This window comes from Brassica napus, chromosome A2, assembly GCF_020379485.1.
Source record: "Brassica napus cultivar Da-Ae chromosome A2, Da-Ae, whole genome shotgun sequence".
NCBI classification, from domain to species: Eukaryota; Viridiplantae; Streptophyta; class Magnoliopsida; order Brassicales; family Brassicaceae; genus Brassica; species Brassica napus.
Genome location: NC_063435.1, coordinates 9,883,068 through 9,890,090, shown reverse-complemented (window position 1 = coordinate 9,890,090; position 7,023 = coordinate 9,883,068).

Here is a 7,023-nt window from a genome sequence, read left to right as displayed (position 1 = left end):
CCAAGCTATGGCTTTAGAGTTCAGCACCAAACAATCTTGGTTGGGTTAGTTTATGCTAAAAAATACTTGGAAGATCATTTTAAAAGATATTCAAACTACTTTTTAAACAAAATAATGTATCAAACCTTCTTCTTATGTGTGTGTAGCTAAGAAGTACAAAGAAACGAAAAACGCATTGCACGTAAAATTAAATTGTAATTCTCACAAATGGAATATTTGCTTTGCTGTGGTTGCTTTGTTTACATCACCAAACCCACTGATCTCGTAATTGGCTCCCTTAGATGTTTAAAAGTGTTCAGCCGATGCACAATGATGGAACCTTGGAGGCGTTGACTGTCAAGATGAATAAACATGACGAAAGTGGTAAATGTATAAGAATCAGCAGATTATAATTGAAAGACATAGGCGATGGAATATGAAAAGGACAACCCCTTTTCATCAAGCTGGAACACATGAATCCCCATGAGTTCCCTTCCTTTCTTCACCACTGATTGAGGGCAACGAACAGACTTCAAATCAGAGGGCATGATATGGGATATCACCATTGTTGCAGGTTGTGCTTGTAGGGAAGTAATAGGAATGAATTTGCTGAATCGATGAGATTGAGAGCGTTCTATATCCCTTTTACAGGCTCCAAAATTTGGGTTTACAAAGAGCTTGGTGAAAAGAATTAGGAAAAAAGTTTGCTAGTTACTTTGTGTCAATAACTACACAAAATTTATGTTAATATATACCACATATACAATGTAATAATTAATATGATGCCAACATCACAACAAAGTGTAATTGATTTTAAGATAAGGTAATGGGGTTATTTCGTAATTAAAAAATCTAAGCCCGAAATAAGAAAGAAAAACCCGACCAGATCCGATCCAACTCCGTAAAACCTACCCGACACAACCCTTCTTCCCCAAATCGATTTCATTATGAACCCCAAATCGATTTCATTATAAACCCTAAATCGATTCTCCAAGTAAACAAAAAAGAGTTTACAGTTTAGTACCTTTCTTCCATTAGCTCTTTCGGATTCGATTTCACCAAACTTGGATTGGAATTCTATTTCACCAAACTTGGATTCAGATTCCGATTTCACCAAAACCTTCTTACAAACCTAGAAATCGACGGCCTTTGTCTGTTTCTCAATTCTCTCTCAATCTCTCTCTCTTTCTCTTTCTCTTTTTTTCGAAACCTCCCAAAAAAAAATTCTTTGGAACCCTAAAACTAATGAAATCGCGATTTGGGGATGAAGGGTCATGTCGGGTCGGGTGTAAGGGATGGATGGATCGGGTTGGATATTATTAGTCGGGTTTAACTTAATAATATTACGGATTGACACCAACAACTAAGATTAAAATCAATTAGACCGGATTATGATGTTGTTAACATATTTAATTATACATCATATATGTGGCATGTATTAACAAAACTTTGTATAGTTATTGACACATTGTGTACATTGGATGGTTTCCAACATCTCTATAATATTATTTGACAAGTCAGTTTTCTATGTGTCGCTCTCACGTTAACTATCACGATGGTTGATTATACTGCTACTCTTAATGAATTAATTTACATTTTTATTTAGTTTCCTTTTAAAAAAAAAATCCAAAAAATATACACATATAATAAAAAGGAATTTTTTATAAAGTAAAAAAAAAATTGAAAACCGAAAATATATGTATATATAATATGATTTCATAAAAAAAGGAAAGTTCACAAAATAGTAATACTAGATTTAAAAAATTTCTAAATAACATAAAATATAATTTTGAAGTAATAAAATATTTTCCTAATATCTATATTTTATTAGATGAAAATTATAAATTTCTATAAAATATGATTTCATTAAAAATAGTTTACCTAGATAATCTTGATATTAGAAAAAAATTATTTATTTTAAAATATAATGTTAAACAATACAAAAAATTCAAAGTAATAAAAATAATTTTATAAATCTATATATTTTCTTAGATGATTACATAAAATAATTAAGTAACATAAACTGATATATGTTTAATTGTCTAAAAATAGTTTAAAATTAGTAATATTGAAATGTTTTATTTATTTTTCTTATATTTAGTTGACTATAATATCTTTCAAGTACAGCAAAAAAATATTGATAAATTATATTTTACTTATATAATATTATTATTAAATAAAATCACAATTTTGTACTGCTTATTTTTAAGAGATATTAAAAAAACTAAAAATATTTTTTTTTAATAAACATCGTTTGATCAAATAGTTACAAAATAATTTAATGAGGTACATATATTATATTTTACATTATTAAAGTTATTTTTTTCTTACTATTAAATTTTCTTTTAAATTTTATGTTTTTATGTTTGTGGAACTTAATAGAACCATAATCAAAATACCAAAGCAAATGTGAATTCTAATTTTTAAGATTATTTAAAATAATTTTTAGTTTTGATTCAATAACTAAAATGCATAAAGTTATTTAGAATTTATTGAATATTTTAATTATTGTAAATATTTTTATGTGTTCATGAGCTTTCAAAAATGTATCAGCTACTTGCAAATATAACTTCCTATTGATCATCTCTTTATTTTCTAACATTTTTTAAAAACATCAACATATAATTTGGTATATATTACGAAATACATGCACATTTGGCTTAATTATAAAAAAAACTAGATATTAACCCGCACATCCGTGCGGATATATTTATATTTTTAAATTAATATTTAAAATATAAAATCTGTTAAAAAGATATATATCTAATATCAACTTTATGTATATAATTTTTATTTTGAAACTTTATATATGTTGAAATTTGTTTGATGATATTGTACAAATCATATATTAATGAAGTATTTTTGTTTATTTATTTAAAATGCAACATCAATATTAATAGTTTAATTTTAAACATTAGTTTTAAATGAATTAATAAAAAAAATATTAGCTTCTTTGTTTTGAAATTTTATTCTTGAAATGTTTTTATGTGAAGAAATTAAATGATTTTTGTTATATTTTAAAAAAATATTTTATTTAATATATTATATTTCAGTTTAATGTTTTTCTTTTTACTAAAAATATCAACATAAAATGTTACAACCAATAAAATATTATTTAGTTTTTTATATAAAAATTAAATTTAATAATTTAATAATTTAATATAAAATGTTACAACCAATATAATTTTATATTATATTATTTAAGAAATCAGTTTTTTATGTGTCGCTCTCACGTTAACTCTCACGATGGTTGATTACACTGCTACCCTTAATGAATTAATTTACATTTTTATTTAGTTTCCTTTTAAAAAAATCCGAAACATATACACATATAATAAAAAAAGAATTTTTTATAAAGTTAAAAAAAAGAATTGAAAAACGAAAATATATGTATATATAATATGATTTCATAAAAAAGGAAAGTTCACAAAATAGTAATATTAGATTTAAAAAATATTCTAAATAACATAAAATATAATTTTAAGGTAATAAAATACTTTCCTTATATCTATATTTTCTTAGAGGAAAATTATAAATTTCTATATAATGTGATTTCATTAAAAATAGTTTACATAGATAATCTTGATATTAGAAAAAAAATTATTATTTTAAAATATAATGTTAAACAATACAAAAAATTCAAAGTAATAAAAATAATTTTATATATCTATATATTTTTCTTAGATGATTACAAAAATAATTAAGTAACATAAACTGATATAAGTTTAATTGTCTAAAATAGTTTAAAATTAGTAATATTGAAATGTTTTATTTATTTTTCTTATATTTAGTTGACTATAATATCTTTCAAGTACAGCAAAAAAATATTGATAAATTATATTTGAATTATATAATATTATTATTAAATAAAATCATAATTTTTTACTGCTTATTTTTAAGAGATATTAAAAAAACTAAAAATATATTTTTTTAAATAAACATCGTTTGATCAAATAGTTACAAAATAATTTAATGAGGTACATATATTATATTTTATCATCATTAAAGTTATTTTTTCTTAATATTAAATTTGCTTTTAAATTTTATGTTTTTATGTTTGTGGAACTTAATAGAGCCATAATCAAAATACCAAAGCAAATGTGAATTCTAATTTTTAGATTATTTAAAATAAATTTTAGTTTTGATTCAATAAATCAAATGCATAAAGTTATTTTGAATTTATTTAATATTTTAATTATTGTAAATATTGATATGTTTTCATGAGCTTTCAAAAATGTATCAGATACTTGCAAATATAACTTCCTATTGATCATCGCTTTATTTTCTAATATTTTTTAAAAACCATCAACATTTAATTTGGTAAATATTACGAAATACATGCACATTTGACTTAATTATAAAAAAAACTAGATACTAACCCGCATATCCGTGCGGATATATTTATATTTTTAAATTAATATTTAAAATATAAAATATGTTATAAAGCTATATATCTAATATCAATTTTATGTATATAATTTTTATTTTGAATATTTATATATGGTGAAATTTTTTTGATGATATTGTACAAATCATATATTAATGAAGTATTTTTGTTTATTTATTTAAAATGCAACATCAATATTAATAGTTTAATTTTAAACATTAGTTTTAAATGAATTAATAAAAAAAAATATTAGCTTCTTTGTTTCGAAATTTTATTCTTGATATGTTTTTATGTGAATAAATTAAATGATTTTTGTTATATTTTAAAATATTATTTTATTTAATATATTATATTTCAGTTTAATATTTTTCTTTTTACTAAAAATATCAACATAAAATGTTACAACCAATAAAATATTATTTATTTTTTTATATAAAAATTTAATTTGATAATTGAAAAAGAATTGGGCTATACTATTTAATTTCAAAATTAGTTACTGGAATATATAAATATGGTCTATATTAAATATGATAAATAGTCAAATGATAATTACCTAATGACGATATATTTATTTTTGGAGTTTTTGCAAAATTGACCTACAACTTAAAGTCAAACACAAAACTAACCTCTTTTTTTTTGAAAATTGGTTTTGCCCTATTCACCCCACAAGTTCATATAATTTACGAAAATGCCATCAATTTTTTTTTTTTTCGAAAATGACATTTTTACTCTCTCACCCTCATCATCTTCAAGTAATTACAAGATTGTCATTGTCATCAATACCACAACCACCATGAACAACCAATTTGAAGCTCTTAATGCTCCCAAAATTGATCTACCCTTCTTCTTTTTCCATTCTTGTGAACTAAACACAACATATCTCTTACTTTCTCTCCACAATGAGCTAAAAAAACCAAGATTTTGATTCTAAAATTTTTATGGTTCATAGAGTCATAGAAGCTAACGATTATGGGTGGGTGACTTTCGTTTGTGATTCTGTGTGCTTGGAGAAGCCTTATGTATGCTAAGGAACTTATCTCACCAATTTAAGGTATGACATCGAGTTTTTTTCCAGATCTGTTCATCAGACGACTTCCTTGGGAAGTCGTCTGGCTGTAGACGACTTACCTGGAAGTCTTCTGGCTGTAGACGACTTACCTGGAAATCGTCTGGTCAACGCAGAGGTTATTTTTGCAATTGACTTTGAAATCTGTAACCTGAGACGACTGAAAGTTAAGTCGTCTACTATTGTTTGGTTTCAAAAAAAATTCCAAAGAACCTAGACGACTTAAATTTCAGTCGTCATAGGTTAGTTTTGCATTTGACTGGATAATTTCAGAAGGTTGACTTCCCCAGACGACTTACATTTCAGTCGTCTGGCGAAAATTAAAATAATAATTTTTTTTAAAAGTAAACGACTTACAATTAAGTAGTCATAGGTTAGTTTTGCAATTGAAAAAAAAAACTTCAAGATTTAATTATACACAGACGACTTATAATTCAGTCGTCCACCAGACGACTTAATTGTAAGTCGTCCAGGATTTTTTTCCGAGATTCTGGTCAAACCTCGTAAATCCTGGACGACTTACATTTCTGTCGTCTCGTGGACGACTGAATTATAAGTCGTCTGTATATAATTAAATCTTGAAGTTTTTTTTTCAATTACATAACTAACCTATGACGACTTAACTGTAAGTCGTCTACTTTTAAAATAATATTATTATTTTAATTTTCATTAGACGACTGAAATGTAATTTGTCCAAAAAGTCAAACTTCTGAAATAATCCAGTCAAATGCAAAACTAACCTCTGACGACTGAAATGTAAGTCGTCTAGCTTTTTTGGAGTTTTTTTTTTAACCAAACAATAGTAGACGACTTAACTTCCAGTCGTCCGAAATAACAGATTTCAAAGTCAATTGCAAAAATAACCTCTGCGTTGACCAGACGACATATAGTTTAGTCGTCTAGACAACTTAGATTGAAGTCGTCCGCGTCTTCTCCGCTAGTTTTTAAGTCTTCTACGTTAGTTTTTGAATAACTTGTATTTTTAAGAGTGATAAGTAACTTCAAGATATGTAAAACTCATATTTACAAAATATGTTCTCTCCCTTAGTTTTATTAAATTTGACTAAGTTTTTCAACGCAAACTTATAAAAAATATGATATGCTTTGACTAGTTACTATTGTTTGTTTTCATTTAAGTATTATTGTTATAGACAATAATGATGACTATTGTTATGAGTTGGAAGAAGGGTTAAAATGCTTCTTAAAATGTTGTATCAATATGAAGCTACCAACATTCTTGTTTATTAAGATGAGAAAAAGGCCATTGGAGTTTATTATTGCATATGAGAGATCCAAAGATAAGAAAAAGGCTACTGAAGTCTATTATTTCATTGATTTGTAAATGTGTAAACACATTGTTAGCACATTTAATACATCTTGGAAAACATTATTACTGATTTTACAAAAAATTCACAACTAAAAGAGTAGACATACCATTCACAAAACAGACCACAAACAAAACTATTATAGATCATTCCTCTACAAAGACAAGCTTGGATTCCACTTGATATGGAAGAAAACTTTGTCAGAAGACTTCCAGGAAGTCCAGACGACTTTTAAGAAGTCCATACGACTTCCAGGAAATTCAAAC